Raw genomic sequence first — 18,619 nt, forward strand, 5'->3', positions numbered from 1 at the left:
TGAACACTCTGTGTTCATAGTATTAGAGGTAAAAAATTATATAAATACTGTTCGGTTTCTCGCACAAACCAATCGTTTCGTGTCTTAGGACATCAATGTGTAGTCACGAACCGCAGGGTTTAATTTGGATTTGTTTGTGCGTATTTATTTTCACTCTTATAGACAAAGTTCCCATTGACACGCATTATACGGCTGACAGACGGCAACGGTTGGAGTTAAAAATCATCATTTGTGTTCTACTGAAGAAACAAAGTCACCTACATCTTGGATGCCCTGGGGTTAAGCAGATAAACATAAAATTTTCATTTTTGGGTGAACTATCCCTTTAATTGCAAATAGCATGCAATGACATGTCTGAAAAGATTACATTCAGTTCGCTCTTTAGCATATTCTTTTAAAGTATATTATTTTCATAAATACTGCTAATGTGTACTACTTCTTCCCAAGGGTGGGCATGCTGATTGTATGCAAACTTTCTCTCACAGATGAATTACTCACATTTATAAACAGCACTACTTTGGATAAACCAATAAATGGAGTTGACGATGTCACAAGTTTCCTAAATCAAACTTGCGACTCATCTGCACCCTGACTATGACAGACTACATCCCTTGAGAGTTTCACAAAGACACAATGTAATTTTTTACACATCATTAGGCTACCCAAGCAAACCCCCTCAACAATAAACTGTTGCTGCACTGTCATTACAGTCTTCCATTTCGTCCCCCTCCACGCAGGAGAGCACACCCATTCCCTGTGCATTTCAAAACAGATGGTGAGAGACAGATATTGATACAGTCATGCGAACTGACTCATCATGGAAGTAATTTATCTTAATTGAGAACGGAACCTTCCCGGGGTGAAAAATGACATTAATTTACTATATGATTAAGTGAATAACCGACTAAGGTGGAATGAAGATCAAGAGCCACGAATATGAGCCGTGAATATCATTTTTAAAAAACGTACTGTGTAATGTAGGCCACAAGGCCTGTTACAAATTTGCTTTCTACCATCACTCTTTTATACGTTCCTCTAAAGTTCTGCCAACCAGCAAAGTTCTCTGATAGAGCTTCATAAAATTACATGTAGATTAAAAAGGAAACTTAATTAATTACGGTGCCTGCCAAGCTACATTCCCCTTATGCTAGAATCACTCTGGTGTTCAACGCAACTCAAAGCCTGTTCAAACGGTCAGTTGGATAGCCAGAAAAGTGCACAGGCAAATAGCACTGGGAAATACTGGCAGTACAGGAGACAGACTAGAACATGGCCTTCCATTTACGAAGCCTGACCCTATTTTGTAAGCTGACTGGACGTGTATGAAAGGAACAATGTGAGGTCGGTGTTGTTTTTGTATGGAATAATAATGAACGGAGCTGTGACCGCTACTGCTGATCCTGCAAGTGTTGCCAGCATTTGGGAGGAACAACAATAAATAGAACACAGGTGTGTGTTCGTGTATGTAAGCGGCCATGTCCGTCGCCCTTTACCTCGGCAAATGTTTGCAATTGTTTTATTGTCCGGAATAATCAGGATTCACACCGTGATGCGCTGCGGGTCTGAAATCTATTTCTAGAGGCTAACAAATAACTAACACGGAATAAAAGCACAGCCAGACTGTTTAAGAGGCCTGACCCATTTCGAGAGGACTTAACAATGCACATGCTCCCTCCGTCTCGCTCTTCCTCCACCCACTGCTAACACTGCAGGTCTAATGTAGCATGAGTCAAACGTTACAGTCGGTGCTCTAGGGCAGGAGAGCTTCAGCCCATTAAGTTAACAGAGAGCCACACATCAAGATGAGGGGTGATAGAAAGCATAAAATGTTGGACAATTTGTCGAAAGGAACAGACGACGTATACGCCAGACAATGCTACAGAGATTTCTCATTGGAAACACAAGCAACTGCTGTATTGGTGTTAAATGGTGCTGAAATTTGGGTTTATTTATTTATGCACTGCTTAAACAACAGTCCATTGACCAAAGTGCTGTACATTTTAAGAACCTCATACAAGGACAATCAACCATAAAAACATAACAATAAAACCACAGATAACATAAAATAAATAAACCCCACAGATGGAATATACAGCCAGTTGTGATTACCCTGCCACATCAAATGCTAATGCGAGGGGATATTCTTGCGCTTAAAAGTGCTTAGCGTGGGTGCCAATCTGAGGTAAAGAGGTAAATTATTCTAAAGTGTAGGAGCTGCCACTGCAAATTCTCAAACGTACTCATTTTTCGTCTGGTCTTAGGAAGCCGAAAGTATACTTTGTTTTTTACGTGTACGCGTACGCGAAAGCACAGCCTTGTAAAGTATACTTCATTGGACTCGTATGCATACACAGGCGTTTGACGCATGCACACTTTTTTTAAGCAATCTCTCGCCACGAGATACAACCTATGTAAACATCTTTGTACAGTATTCTTTCAAGCTAGAGTTGTACAAATGAGGGTACTTTCTAACCTCTTTGCACAATCTCTCATCTATGTAGGCCTCCATTGTCACTGTAGCTTGCATGCGTTCCGTTCTGTTCTGTTTATGCAGTTTTTCTTTGAATACCTTGTGAATCTACGCCCCCAGGGCACGGATGCCACCTTGTAGATAAACTAATTACTGCAAAACAAAAATTTAAATGCGCATATGCGAAGAATCCGGCACTGTGTGTACTCTTCTGATGACGAAATTTGCGTCACACGCACTGTACGCTGACCCTCGCGTATGAGTAAAAAGTGAAGTATACTTTGGCTTTAAAGGTCATCTGGTCAGTCGTTTCGGCTTATATTCCTTAATTTCTCCAAATACAGGGCAGTTACAGTGGGTACGGAAAGTATTCAGACCCCCTTAAATTTTTCACTCTTTGTTATATTACAGCCATTTGCTTAAAATCATTTAAGTTCATTTTTTTTCCTCATTAATGTACACACAGCACCCCATATTGACAGAAAAACACAGAATTGTTGACATTTTTGCAGATTTATTAAAAAAGAAAAACTGAAATATCACATGGTCCTAAGTATTCAGACCCTTTGCTGTGACACTCATATATTTAACTCAGGTGCTGTCCATTTCTTCTGATCATCCTTGAGATGGTTCTACACCTTCATTTGAGTCCAGCTGTGTTTGATTATACTGATTGGACTTGATTAGGAAAGCCACACACCTGTCTATATAAGACCTTACAGCTCACAGTGCATGTCAGAGCAAATGAGAATCATGAGGTCAAGGGAACTGCCTGAAGAGCACAGTAAGCACAGAAAGACCAAGAGCACTGCCCATGAGCACAGAAAGACCAAGCATGTCACACACGAGTCCTGAAAAATGAAGCCTTGATCGCCCTTAGGTGGCTGGATGCAATATAGGTCATAAACCCCGCCCTTTCTCTATGTAATGTAATGGGAATTGAGACAGAACTAAACAGTCAAATTACATGTCAAAAATGATTTTTAATCACGCTGATGTTAGTTAAAGTGTTTGTTCTTTAAATAAGTTTTAGTTATTTATTTGATGCTATAAAAACGCATGTTTTGACGTCCTGATTAACAGCTGAGATTGACAGCTTCTCTGAGCAACGTCATCACTGAAACACCAACTGACTTTCTTCTGGATCTTCAGGAGGAGACTGGAGCTTTAACTTTATTTTCTATATTTCCTGAACTGTTTATTTCACAGTGACATAATGAGTTGTTCTGCAGTACTAACCAATTCTGCAGGAGTGTGGGCGGGACCTTGATATCGCGGCTCCACTTCGCGCTCACTACTGTGCAGATTCGGGCTCCAAGTTCACTATGCGCAGACTCGAGACACAAGATGTCAGCACCATATTGGCACACTGGCGGCTTCAGTTTCTACAATGGAAGAGAGTGAAGGTGCGTCATCCATCTTTTTTTACAGTCTATGAGAAATACGCGTTTTGGCGCATGCACACTATCTAGTGGACTGTTGTTTTCAAGTGCTCAAGTCACTCGCACATGTGCTGTTGTAGACAGACGGGGTGTGCGGATGTCCGCGGACCCTCCTATTAACGAAAATTACACCATGTGGATGGTGTGTGGATGGCCGAAGTATACTTTGGGCTTTAAGAGTACCTGTTAAGAGCCTCACAGCAGCATTTTGTACCAATTTTTAAGTGGTTTAGTAATGATTTGTTAATACCCACTTATATGACTTTTTCTAAATCACATTTGGACAAAAATGGTTTTACCTTTGCAATTAATCGCAAGTAATAAAAACATGACTAAATTTAAGATCGTTGTCAAAGAACTCCATCAAGGGAGCTAAGCTGCCCAGATTAGAAAAATTGCTTGATTCTGGTTCTCTAAACCATACTACTTTTAATTAAAAAAACATGAAAACTACCCACACAAACACAATAAAACGTCGCACATGAGCAGAAAGGCAAAATTACACTCGACTCTTGTCTGACAAAGCGAACTGTCATTTGGCAAAAGGGTCAGACTATTTTCCTACCAATTTCCAAGTGAAATCACTCTTCAGCAGAGTGTCAAGGCACTGCGGTCCTTTCCTGGAGAGCAGAATTCCAAGTCACTTGAATTTTATTTGAAAGCCAAGTGCCATATTTGAACAGTGACACTTCAAAAGCTTCTCTGTTTTATTGTAAGACACAAAATCTTTTGGGAGAGTCTTTGATATTCTCATTGAAGCTGTATAGAAACCTTTCTGGGCTCCACATGATGAATTCTAAGGTAACTTGGAGACACTGATATGAGAGTTTGTTCCTTTCATCCAATCATTTCAAGTCATGAAGGGTAAAGCTTCATTTAAAGGGTTAAATAAAGAATTCAAGTACATCTTAATGTACTTTTGTAGATTTATACTTTTTTATGTTGAAGTTCATCCAGTTCCTCCAACATGATAAAACTTCTTATTCTTGGGAATCAAATGCAAGATCATGGGTTCAATTCCCAGGGAATGCACAAACTGATCAAATGCAATGGCGTTTTAGTGCGTTGTTAAGCAAGAAGCACATTCACAACATGACTTACACGTTCATGTAACATTTACTTGTGTATTTGTCTTTTTGCGCAGCTGTAATATTATGTTTATGTTGTGTATATATATCTGATAACCTAATCTCATAAGATGTTTCTAACCTGCTAGCAAAGTATTTCAGGTTACTGGTTTTCATGGCATGTTTACTGTTTATCGCCAGCTTTTTTTCCACGGCCTGCTGATTAAGCAGTCCCGATAAGAGGACACACAGTAGCCTAAAATCAATTACCTCAAATAGTCAATCATGGGTTGGCACAAACTGAAGCAGCAGCATCCACTGTGGCTCTTGTATATTGAGTTTGACTTGTTTGAGGTATTGCTTGGGAAAGCAGAAGTGGTGTACTTTAAAGGAACACCAAACAGAACAGCAAATGCATGATGGGAAAACAGACCTGTTGGCACACAAAAGAAGTCCATTAAAGACAGAGACCCCATTTCTCAAGAAGCGCTGGAAAATCTAGAAGCTGAAAATGAACATCCTTGGTTCTGTGAACACACATCAAACATCAATACACCTTCTGACGCCTGTACTAATATAGCACAAACATAAAAAAAACACTATTAATCGCCAACATTCACAAACCAACCAGTACTGAAAATATAGAAAAATAAAAATGAAAAAACAGTCTCCTTCACCAAACACACAAATATTAGGGGGTACTTTGATTAAATGACTAACGATATGGTGTATCAATACAATGTGTAAATATATATATATATATATATATATATATATATATATATATATATATATATAGTGATCGACCGATGTATCTGTTTACCGATATTTTCCCCGATATTTAAGCATTTTTCCATAATCGGGTATCGGTTTTGTAATATCGGATTCGCCGATTTACGGCGCCATCTTGTGGCCGTTTTGAGATTTCCGCCATTGCAGCCCGGGCGTCTGAGGAGATCAGTCAACAACAACTCAGTGCACTGGTAAGTATATGTTCTACTTGGTTTGCTTTAATTAATCAACTTTATTTAACATAACAGACATGCACAAATGAGATCTGAGACATAAATTCCTGATATAGTTCATTTATGCAGCTTGTTTCTAAACAATTGAGACGAACTCATTGAGTCACGTAGTGTAATTCGTCATGTCCTGCCCCAATAAAGACGTAACTTTACATGAATTAAATAAAACAGACATGAATGAGTGCATGTTGAAAATAAAAGCGCTGAATTTAATCTCTATCTGTTGTATTTGCTCACCATTAGTCTAGAAGAAAAAGTTCGTTCATATTGCTTAGCAACTGACGGATGATCAGGAGGCTTAAGCACGACCACTGAATGAAACTTTTGACAAGATTATCTTGTTTAAACACCCTAGATTATATTATCATTTACTACATAACAATTATTTCGCTAATACACATATACATAAAGCCTACCGCTTTGTGGAAATTAATTATTTATTATCTCCATGCGCGATCGCGGTTGATTAAGTTATAGTCAAACAGCACTTTGTCAGTTGGCATTTCATGATTTAACGTTAGATTAAATTTAGATCATAAAATGCCAACTGCCAAGTAAGGAGGGAGTGATTGTTATAAATAAAATGGTTTGTTCAGCTCATTTGTGTTGTAATAATTGTCAAAAACAGAAGTATAACAGTCAATAAATATCGGTTCTGCATATCGGTTATCAGGTACATAAACATGCAAATAATCGGTATCGGTTCGGTTATAAAAAATCAATATCGGTCGATCACTAATATATATATATATATATATATATATATATTTTTTTTTTTTTTTTTTTTTTTTTTTTACATTTTTTTGAATATATATAATTTAAAAAAATGCACCTTTATTTTGAAATAAATAATTATGACTTTATCTCACAATTCTGACTTTTTTTTCCTCGCAATTGCGAGTTTATATCTCACAATTCAGATTTTTTATTATGTTATTATTATGATATAAACTCACAATTGCGAGTTATAAAGTCAGAATTGTGATATATAAAGTCAGAATTGCGAGATAAAAACTCTGAATTGCGAGAAAAAAATCAGAATTGTGAGATATAAAGTCAGAATTGTGTGATAAAAACTTGCAATTGCGAGAAAAAAATCTGAATTGAGACTTTATAACTCGCAATTCTGAGAAATAAAGTCAGCATTGTAAGATGCAAACTCGCAATTGCAAGAAAAAAGGTCATAATTGTGAGAAAAAAGTCGCAATTACTTTTTTAATTTTTTTAATTTAGTGGCGGAAACAAGCTTCCATAGCACACAATGTTCATCAAATATAAGTTTTAACAACTTTTTTATAGTTCTTTTTATGTATAAATGTATTTTTTCAACAACTGGAGTACTTAAAAGGTACACTATGTAACTTTTTAAAATGGTTAAACAAAACTGCATGCATTTTGCGGAACAACATTATTTTGGCTATATGCTTCAGATCTGCATGACTGTACGACTGAACATGGTTATCCCTGAAGACATACAGTAACTGTCGCTGAAGACATTACTGTAGCTTTACCCATTAAAAGACACGGTACTTCCTCAAAAATAAATTCCAGCACAGCGCTACAACAACCATAATGAAATGAGCATTCACAGTAGAAAACACTTTATAATGAACTCTGTTAGAGAACTACATATGACAATTTTTCTGTTTGATAAAATACCTTACTCACCTGTTGAGTAATAAAAACACCATCTACACGTCACTTTTACAACATTTCAAAACCCTCCGAAAAGCAATGCTAATGTTGATTCTTGTTTTATTACAAGCTCTGTCACATTCTCTTTTTGCCAGCAGACTCTCCTCTGTCAACTTGTTTAAAACAGGTGATTCTGCAGAGGTTTGAGAGTTAGCTGCTCCATGTCAAACTTTCTCTGTGACAACTAACATCTGCTACTCTCACAACAGACATGCGTCAAAGTAGTCAGAGCAACTTTTCTCTATTTAAAGATATGACAATCCACACACAGGCAAGTGGCGCATGTACACAATTTCCCGCGATAACCATCCTGACAGGTCTAAAATATCAAATATAAAACACTTATAAACAGGCTTACTATGGTGAATCAGGGTAAGACAAAAACATGTTTTGGAAGAAGGATTGACTGTATTGACTCATTTAAATGTTCATTTAAAAAAAAAAAAAATTTAGGCTTACATAATGTACCTTTAATTTTGTTTTGTATGTATGTCCTATTGGGGATAATAGATTTGCACATTTTAGAGAGCACGGAAGACTCAAAGTGTGTGTGTACTGTATCTCTTAAGAGAAGCTTGGGGGGGGGGGGGGGGCAGTGTTTGTCACATCAACCATGGAAATTAGGGGTGTGACGAGACAGGTATCTCACGAGACGAGACGAGACTCGAGATTGAGTTCACGAGACGAGACGAGACAAGATTTTTAGACACTATTTTTAAGAAATCCTCAATGGCGAAATACATGACTAGAAAAAATATTCTGCAGGTGTATTTGAAATGTTTTAACTAATCATCTTATAATGAATGTCATTCAGTTCTACTTTCTGAGTAGGAATTATCATATGCAGTAAAAGACAACAGTACTCAAGTACTGTAAAAGGTTTTGCCACTAACTCAACTGACTGACTTCTCTTTTGTATGATTTCAGTCTCTTCAGATCTTACTGTACATGATTTATGAGCTTCTACAACTTTTGACCCCCTAAGTGAACTCCTTTCCACAAACTGATCATAGAAATAAAAAATAAAAATGGTAACACTTTACAGTAAGGTCTCATTTATTAACATTAACATATTAACCAACATCAACTAACAATGAGCAATATATTTGCTACAGTATTTATTAATCTATGTTTATGTTAGTTAATAAAAAATAGTCATTCATTGTTAGTTCATGATAGTTCACAGTGCATTAACTAATGTTAACAAATGAAACCTTACTGTTTGTGCTTAATAAGATTAAGAGAAAACTGTTATTCATTTTTATGGTAACACTTTACAAGTTGAAACCATAATCGCACTCTCTCAATATTCAAAGTGCAAATAAGACCAACTTTTTCTTTGATACAGAGCTAAGAGATGGTTACAACTACACTGCCCAGCCTAAAATAGCTTTCATATTGAGAGATATCTGCATTCATCAGGGAGCCGCTTTCAAAATGCGGGGTATTGAAATCGCGTTTGAATGCGCGCGCGTTTACTTTCACTTTCAGCGATCGCGCGTAACTCTGTAAATATGGAGCGGCGGCGACCATTATCCAACTTAATTAAATGTTTTTTATTTAAACACAAAGCAAAAGGACAGTGGAGGCGTAATGTAAACGTAGCGGTGGCATATTCTTTCCTAATCATCCTAACACTCTGTCATGGCAACATCACGAGACTACTTTTCACCTCGACGAGAAATCTCGTCACACTTTAGTCTCGCGAGATCTCGTGACACGAGATCTCGTCACACCCCTAATGGAAATCAAATCAGAATCCATAAATCTCACTCATAACAACACAGGATACACACAAGCACACACACACAGACATAAAGATGCACGGTCTCCTCTCAGGACCTATAAATCAAAGCCGAGCTGAAGCAGTACTCCTCCTCTATCCATTTGCATTGTGAAGTTCTTGCCGGCCGTTTGGCCCCCACAGCCTTGTCAGCACTTCACACAGAAGTAGGCCTACTCCTGCGACTCCTCAGACCCACTTGTATATATTCATTCCGATCACAAAGGCTTATGCCTTATTTATACGCCTGCACAGACGGCACCTTTAGCATCTGTGTGGGGTGTTTAGTTGTAAATTGCTACAGCCATGCAACATCACAGAAGCCGCCTAGTTATGGAAATATGAGTTGATGCCTGCACCTTAAAGCACTGGAGTGTTACTGCAGGGATACGCCACACTTTTTGATCTTCGGTGTATTAGTAAAGTATGTCAGAACAGAGACTTAAACCTTCCCACTACTAAACTCACTCTCTCATTTTTGCTCTTTGGTTCAAAATGTTTAAGAAAATGTTTGACGGACTTTATTCTATGCATTTATATATGGTAGATTTCTGAACTTCTGAGATGCATGATGATCATATGTCACTATAGTCAACAATAAATACAATAGGGTGATTTGACAAAAACAAACATGAGATTAAATTAAACTTTTGTGACAAAGTTTTAGGATTTTGAACATTATTCAAAATGTTATGACATGAAATAGAAACATTTCAGATTCTGCATTGTTTTTCACTCAAATTATTATACTGAAAAATGTACATACAAGTGGGCATAAAAAGAAACATTCATCTTCCTTTGCTGAAGCCATTCTTTTGTTGATTCATGAGGTGTGCGTTTTGGATCATTGTAATGCTACAAGTTCTCATTTTCAAAATTGTATTCTCTTGTCTTCTCTTGTTATTTCTTGTATGTATTTTTATAGGGGACATATCATGAAAAACTGACTTTTTCCGTGTTTAAGTGCTATAATCGGGTCTCCGGGGCATCTACCAACCCAGAAAATGTGAAAATGGACAGCCCAGTAACTTTGTTTTGCAAGCCATTCTCTGCAAACAAGTGGAAAAACGAGCCGCTCAGATTTAGCTCCCCTAGTGATGTAGGAAGGGGAACTTATTATAATATTACCACCCCTTAATCTGTACGTTTCCACCCACGGTGCCGACATTTTGTTTTTGCAAACGACAACGGTGTAACAGTTCATCATATTTTTTATGAACTGGTCCATATTATTCTCTATATTAGTAAGCACTGTAAACTCCCTGACATGCCTCAATTGTAGTCTTGAATTTTCTTCTGGGAATGAACACATTACAGTATTTCTTATTTAAATAATTCCCACCCAAGGCATAAACAAATAAGGGGGTGAGGCCTGGTTGAGTTGCATTAGTAGTGTGTTGAAACTGACGGTTATGGTAAGAGGTGTGACATTTCCAAATAATGCTCGAAGCAGTTGACCAATCACAACACACTGATCCAGCCAACCAATCGGAGCACATTGTGCTTTTTGGAAGGAGGGGCTTCATAGAGACAGGAAATAAACAGAGCAATACTGACAGGCTGGGAAGAGAGGTGCTGCAACAATGTAAAATAATGTGCTTTTTGAACATTCAAACATGAAGACCAGTGGTGTAGTCTACGTGACACGCAGGTATACGCAGTATACCCACTAGGAAAGGTCAAGAAAATCAGTATACCCACTTAAAAAAGCACGAGGATACGTAACCATCCAATAAATCGCAATAAGCTTTGTTGCTTCTGACCTGAAACAAAGTCTCATATTTCAAATTCTGCCCATTTTACAATGAAAAGCATGTTAAACGATACAGTACAACTTACCGAAATCTGTATCATGTGTCGTGTAATCACTCTATTATTGTTTTATATAAATATAAAACAACCGCAGAAAGACGTTAAAGGTGCCCTAGAATTAAAAATTGAATTTACCTTGGCATAGTTAAATAACAAGAGTTCAGTACATGGAAATGACATACATGAGTCTCAAACTCCATTGTTTCCTCCTTCTTATGTAAATCTCATTTGTTTAAAAGACCTCCGAAGAACAGGCGAATCTCAACATAACACCGACTGTTACGTAACAGTCGGGATCATTAATATGTACGCCCCCAATATTTGCATATGTCAGCTCATGTTCAAGGCATTAGACAAGGGCAGCCAGTATTAACGTCTGGATCTGTGCACAGCTGAATCATCAGACTAGGTAAGCAAGCAAGAACAATAGCGAAAAATGGCAGATGGAGCAATAATAACTGACATGATCCATGATATCATGATATTTTTAGTGATATTTGTAAATTATTTTTCTAAATGTTTCGTTAGCATGTTGCTAATGTACTGTTAAATGTGGTTAAAGTTACCATCGTTTATTACTGTATTCACGGAGACAAGACTGTCGTTATTTTCATTTTTTAAACACTTGCAGTCTGTATAATTCATAAACACAACTTCATTCTTTATAAATCTCTCCAACTGTGTGTAATGTTAGCTTTAATCACGGAGCACCATCAAACTCATTCAGAATCAAATATTAGTTATATTAGTTGTGTGAACTTAGTTTATGCTGTTAAAGGCAAGCGCGAGCTCCGTGGGCGGGGAGCACGAGAATTTAAATGGGGCCGCAGCCTGAATTGGCACATATTTAATGATGCCCCAAAATAGGCAGTTAAAAAAATGAATTAAAAAAAAATCTATGGGGTATTTTGAGCTGAAACTTCACAGACACATTCAGGGGACACCTTAGACTTATATTACATCTTTTAAAAAGACATTTTACGGCACCTTTAATAAAACAGCTTGTAAACAATGTCAGGTAATGTCATATTAACCTCAGAACAAACATATTCAGTGACCATAAACTCGTTAGTCAGCTAGAAAAATTAACTCTAGAGAGGAGCATTTAGCTAAATATATGCACCATATTACATATTAATTATTTTTTATGTTCTTCAATAGCCTAATAATATATGTCCTTATGTCCTTCAATAGCCTATAATGCATGTTTGAATAAATCCATCAAGTTGACAGCCACCATTTAAATGTTAATATTTCAAAAAACTAATTGGAGTAGAAATAATTTTAAAGTTAGTAGTTTAATAGTTTTTCAAAATTTAAGTGTAATTTAAGTTTGTATACACATCAGTTAATTTTAACCTTCAATATTAATATAGTACCAACTGATTGCCATGTATATTTTACAGCATTAGTTGAAAGATTTTCTTTTTTTTCTTGAGAAAATTTGCCATGTACAGTACCTGATATACAGTATATCAAAAATAACTGATATCGAATCAAATTGCAAGCTGTCAATCTTGTGAAATGCATAACTGTCATATATGATGACAAACTGGCAGGAAATGGTGCAAAACAGGAAATAAAGTACAAACAGGGTGATATTGTGACATACTGATAAGCTTCATCTTTCCATTATTGTTAATAATTGTTGCAACTTGCACCCTTAAATGTGCATTGAACATTGCCAGCTGATAAAACCTATGCTCAAGGGACCATATTCATATACTATCTAAGGCTAAATGTAGATCTTAACTGGCTGAGTTAGATGGTGATTGACACTAAACAGTAGAAAATCTGTCTCTGCAACTATAGATGTCATTAGGGCCTGAGCACTGATAGTATGAGGACCCTATTGTAATTGCTCTGTCTATTATTCTTCTTCTACGAAATGAATCACATTTTTGAGGGCCTAAACATGCTCGAAAACTCATGAAACTTTGCACATGCGTCAGAAATGGTGAAAATTTAAATCTGATATGGTTTCAGAATTAGGTGTGGCAAAATGGCTTGATAGCGACACCTACAAAATTTCAATTAAGCGCCCTTTGCGCTACATTTCATGTACAAGTTTCATTCGGTACATACATGTAACAGCCCAATACCTACAAAAAAGTCCCTGGGGTGCAAAATCTGAAAACCCAACAGGAAGTGAGGTATTTCAAATTTTCTCTGCAAAATATTTGCAGCTTTTGCCATTTTGAGACATTATACTTTAACAAACTCCTACAGATTTTATCAGATAAACATCATATTTGGTCAGTCTAATCTTAAGGCCTTTGCAACATTAAATTATGAAGATCTAGAGTTTTCACTGAAGGGAGTGTCCGCGGCGGCCTGACAAAATTTGATGTTTCACCATGAAACAGGAAGTTGTTGTAACTCGGACATACAATGTCCGATCTGCCCTAAACTAAACATGATTTATTAGAGTCCTGGCCTGAAGACCAGGGCCCTTTCAACGCTGTTTATAGCTATAATTGGTTGATGTTGATAACATGTTGATAACGTAAACATAAGCAGTCTTTCAGAATGCTCTCAATTACATGTAGCCTAGATCAGATGCATACCATATGCAATAGTGAGTGTAGTGTTGCTTGTGGGGTGTTGCTCTTGGACGGGTGAGTATGAGGCTGGGAGGGAAAAATCACAGTATACTCACTACAAAAAACTACTCTACACCACTGATGAAAATCTATTGTAGTGACTCCCTGACCAGTTTTCTGTCTTCTAATCAGTTTTGAAGGGACACCTTATTCACGATAATGTCGCTGTGCCATACTTTCTCCACTTGTTGATGACTGTCTTCACTGTGTTTCTTGGTTTATCAAATGTCTTGGCCCTCACCTGAGGGATATCTTTCAACAATGAGATCCCACTGATGCTTCGTAAACTCTTGTAGTAGCATGCAACCAAGAAGACAACTGAACACAGCCACATATCCAATTATAAAAGGGTGTGCACACTTATGCAGTTATGTTAAGCTTTTATTTTTATAGTTTTTTTTTACACTGAGATGCAAACATTTTTCTTTGTATCATTTATTTACGTATAAGTCTGCAATTAGGCTTAAGGCTGCAATTATTTGATCAAAAATACAGTAAAACTGTAATATTTTGTGAAATATTAAAAGCAGCATATCATTTCTTGGGGTTTAAGAATAAATATTGGTTCATTAACATCAATATTTTTAGAACCAGCCCTATTACATATTTATATTATAAAACGACTACAGAATTGCAATAAAAATTTATAAAATTAGAAATATGCAAAACGGATGCATTTTTACTAGTGTTCTCAGAAATTATATTGCATTATTTATTTAATTCATACATTTCCAGGCACAGGAACAGCCAGTTCAATTATGTTGCTCAAATGTCTTTGTTGTTTCGTAGATTAAATCTACAAAAACCACCAGATGGCTCTATTGACTATATCTTTAGATAAGGTTCTTTAAACAGCAGCTGTTTTCAGGAGGTTATGAGAACAACATATGCTCAGGGTTAGTCAAGGTGGGGAACAAATAAGAACGGTGAAACTGACCTAGATGACACCGTTCTGCAGTATTACAGAAGCAGTATCTTTCTGACTTTTCTAAATCCAGGTATCATCAAATTGGGCGGTCTGCACTTATTAAAGCTGATTTTCCTGACAACATTACCTAGAAAATACAGCATTTAAAATCTAATTAATTCATTAACAAGAAAAAACTTAGCAAAATCCATCCAGATGGCATCAAACACATGACCAAAAAAAGTATTATTATCTTAAATATGTTTAAAAAAAAAATTGTCATGCTGTGAATTTAATAAGCATCTTAAGCAACTTTCCAACTAACCAACAAGGTCTTATTCTTTATAGCTGTCAGAAAGTTAGAAACGCTTAAGCTGGACAGCTGACTGGTCACAAAACAACTATAGGAGGTTTAAGACAAAACGAATAAGAACAAATGCCAAACACTCAGCAAGCTCAACCCAACAGAAGTAAACAACAACAACAACACCGCAACCATTGCTAAACAACATTAGACTGCAGCAAACTTCAACAACCTGACAGCTACAGCAGTCCTGTTGTCGTTCTTACAATGAAACATCCAACACAGTTTGACAGTGGTATGATCACAGATACAAAGCTATCAAAATGAATTAATTGATTCGTTCATGTATTAAAATAGTAACTTAATCTCGTATATATCTTTGTGTTCAGCACTGTTACATGAGCAGTGACTCAAAAGCACTTGATATCTGCTAATGTTACAGTTTTTCTCATTCTCAAAACTCTAAGATCATTTGGCAAAACAGTCTTACAGTTCAGCACAACACTATAGCTCATATCTCTCCCAAAACTGTTCACTCGTGTCAAAACTAAATTTCCTTCTCATTTAAACAGTCAGTGCCCCCAAAATGCTTTGTCCCTTTGGCATTGTGTAAGCATTGCAAGTCAAAATGTTTAGATGTTTTGTCACTATGACAGAGGACCATTGAAATATCCCTCATGCCCACCTTTCAGTCTTAGCCCAGTCCTTCATTGACAATGGTTACTGTACTGTTTTTTGTCTAGCTAACAGAATACAATTGTGTAGCCTCCAAGGTTTGACGTCACACATTGCACTCATACTGCCAAGGAAATTGTAACCATTATCATTCACACACATGAAGTAACTTCCATACATCAGAGTAAAAAGAAAATGTATACAGCATAATATACTGGAATATAAACACACAAACAAAAAACGATGAAAATTATATACAGCCTACAGTGCAGTAAATAAAGCTCCTTCGTTAGTCAAGTTCTAGTTTTTACCTGACTTACACAATGAAATGACGCTGACACGTTTTGGAGCGAACAACCATTAGGCTGAGAATCAACAATCAGTTTAGATCAACAAGATCTATTCACTTGGAAATTGTGCTAAATGTAGGCTACCTGTACTTAATCATTTGCAAAGATGTACTGAGACATTGAGACATGTACTTAGACATTTGCAATTTGATGAAATGAATGAGAAAATCAATTCTGTTGTGAACAATTGCCAAGTGGTTTGGAGGTTTGTCCATGTTGTTTTGAGAATGTAATTTCTGTTTCAAGAAATGAGCCAAACCAATGGAGAAAAACTGTAAGTTAGGTAGTATCCCATTGGTAGACTTTAAGTGCCATCTAATGGGTAGATATAGACATTGCAAAGGGATAGAGAGCATCTTTTTACTGTTTAAAAGCCATGAGGATTATTATTGATTTACATGATTTACAGCTAACCCTACCACAATTACATTTACTACAAAGAAACAACAGGAATCTATCTCTAATCAAAATGTAATTATGAACGTCACAAACAAAATTAGACATTCAAATGCTTAAATGTCAAGGCATTCAATATTTGCTTTATAGTACTCTTATAACATGTAATAGTGACTGAACGTTAGACGTTTAACAGACTGAGATAAAAGATAATGAGGGAATGGACAAAATATCTCAGAAAAATATTGGCCTTCAAATACTCAAGTCAAGTGATTATGATTTTAACCGCTTCAGACACTGCGTACATTGGAATGGACATCACATGGATTTTGGTTTAAACCAATAAAATGTTATGTTATTATATGTATATATAAGTAATGCCTGGTCACTGATTGGTCCCTGATCTGCCAATCACAATGAAAGAATGACCCATAACTTAATCTGATTGTGCTCCAGGCATCACAAAAGACCAACTAGACAGGAGGAGGAGGAGGAGGAGGAGCTCCTTTTTTATGTTTTATATGAAGATCTATGTTCATGGCATCATCAACTTGCACCTATTGTAATCTTAATAATATCAAGTGATAATATTCAAAGTTAATTTGAAAATCTTTCAGAGCTGAAGAACACAGGATTTTTTTGTCCATCATTGTGACATTAGGTCTTAATCAAATTATTTTTTATTTTATTTTTCTTACATTTTACATCTTACATTTTCTCTACATTCTTATTGCATTGCTCTTTGTTACAGTATGTGTTCTTTTCAAAATCTTCAATGCAATAGTTCACATATTGTGTTTGAACTCTAGCTCATAAAATATGACACATTTTATGTTGCTTAAAGGATTAGTTCACTTTCAAATTAAATTTTCCTGATAATTTACTCACCCCCATGTCATCTAAGATGTTTATGTCTTTCTTTCTTCAGTCGAAAAGAAATTAAGGTTTTTGATGAAAACATTCCAGGATTTTTCTCCATATAGTGGACTTCACTCAAAATTACAGTTTACAGCGATCCCAGACGAGGAATAAGGGTCTTATCTAGAGAAACCATCGCTCATTTTCTAAATTTTTTTTTTTAAATACGTTTTAACCATAAATGCTCATCTTGAACTAGCTCTCTTCTTCTCTACTTAAATTCCAGCAGTGTAGACGCTGCTAAGTGTATTACTGCCCTCCACAGGTCAAAGGTTGAACTAAATTGTCATATACAATATGCTAGTGCAAGCATATAACAATTAGTTCAAACTTTGACCTGTGGAGAGCAGTAATACACTTAGCAGCGTCTACACTGCTGGAATTCTAATAGAGAAGAAGAAGAAGAGAGCTAGTTCAAGATGAGCATTTATTGTTAAAACTTAAAGAAATCCTGGAATGTTTTCATCAAAAACCTTAATTTCTTTTCGACTGAAGAAAGAAAGACCTGAACATCTTGGATGACATGGGGATGAGTAAATTATCAGGAAATGGTAATTTGAAAGTGAACTAATCCTTTAAGCCCTGATGTCCATTGTAGTGGACATGAAAAAAATCTAATAAAAAAAATGAGTTTGCACAAATCTTTTTTTTTTTTTTTTAGACACATTTATACATTAAAGAAGAGCAAATATCAAGTGGATACTTTTTTTTTTTGCTCAGTGGAACATAATTCTGGTCTGAAGGGGTTAAAAATGGCATCAACTTACTGTCTTTTTCTAAAAAATAACATATTACTTGATACATAAAGTGAAAACCAAAGTTTAAAGAAAACAAAAATATTAAATTGTTTTATTTGAGCTCTATGAGCCCAATTCATTCCTGAGGCACGTTATGTTCCTAACCATTTGATTGTTTACGTGCCTGTATGTATTTGTTCCGTCATAACCCACCTTACAAGCACAAGCAAGATAACAGTTGAGTCATAACAGTCGTTGTGTCGTTTTGCCAAAAGAAGCGTGAATGACACTCAGCTGTTCAAACGGTGGACTAGTGAACGCCACGTACCTCTTCTAACAAGCGTACTTGCAACGTTACCATGGAAACCTTTGACAGACGGATTCCACGGCCAATAGCAGACCAAGGCTCAAAACTCAAAGGATAAGTGCGACGGT

At 36.3% G+C, this 18,619-nt stretch overlaps 1 long non-coding RNA gene across 1 annotated transcript in view; it reads right to left on the reverse strand.

Moving 5' to 3' along the window:
- The window catches only part of LOC125254469, a 76,268-nt gene extending 57,678 nt beyond the window's left edge, over positions 1-18,590 (reverse strand). The window contains exons 1-3 of the long non-coding RNA XR_007181671.1: positions 18,398-18,590; positions 5,250-5,412; positions 3,710-3,855 (exon numbers count right to left, since the gene is read on the reverse strand). This is a non-coding gene — a long non-coding RNA (uncharacterized LOC125254469). The remainder of the gene's footprint in view (positions 1-3,709; positions 3,856-5,249; positions 5,413-18,397) is intronic.
- Positions 18,591-18,619: the final 29 nt, after the last annotated feature.

This window comes from Megalobrama amblycephala, linkage group LG19, assembly GCF_018812025.1.
Source record: "Megalobrama amblycephala isolate DHTTF-2021 linkage group LG19, ASM1881202v1, whole genome shotgun sequence".
In the NCBI taxonomy this organism is placed as follows: domain Eukaryota; kingdom Metazoa; phylum Chordata; class Actinopteri; order Cypriniformes; family Xenocyprididae; genus Megalobrama; species Megalobrama amblycephala.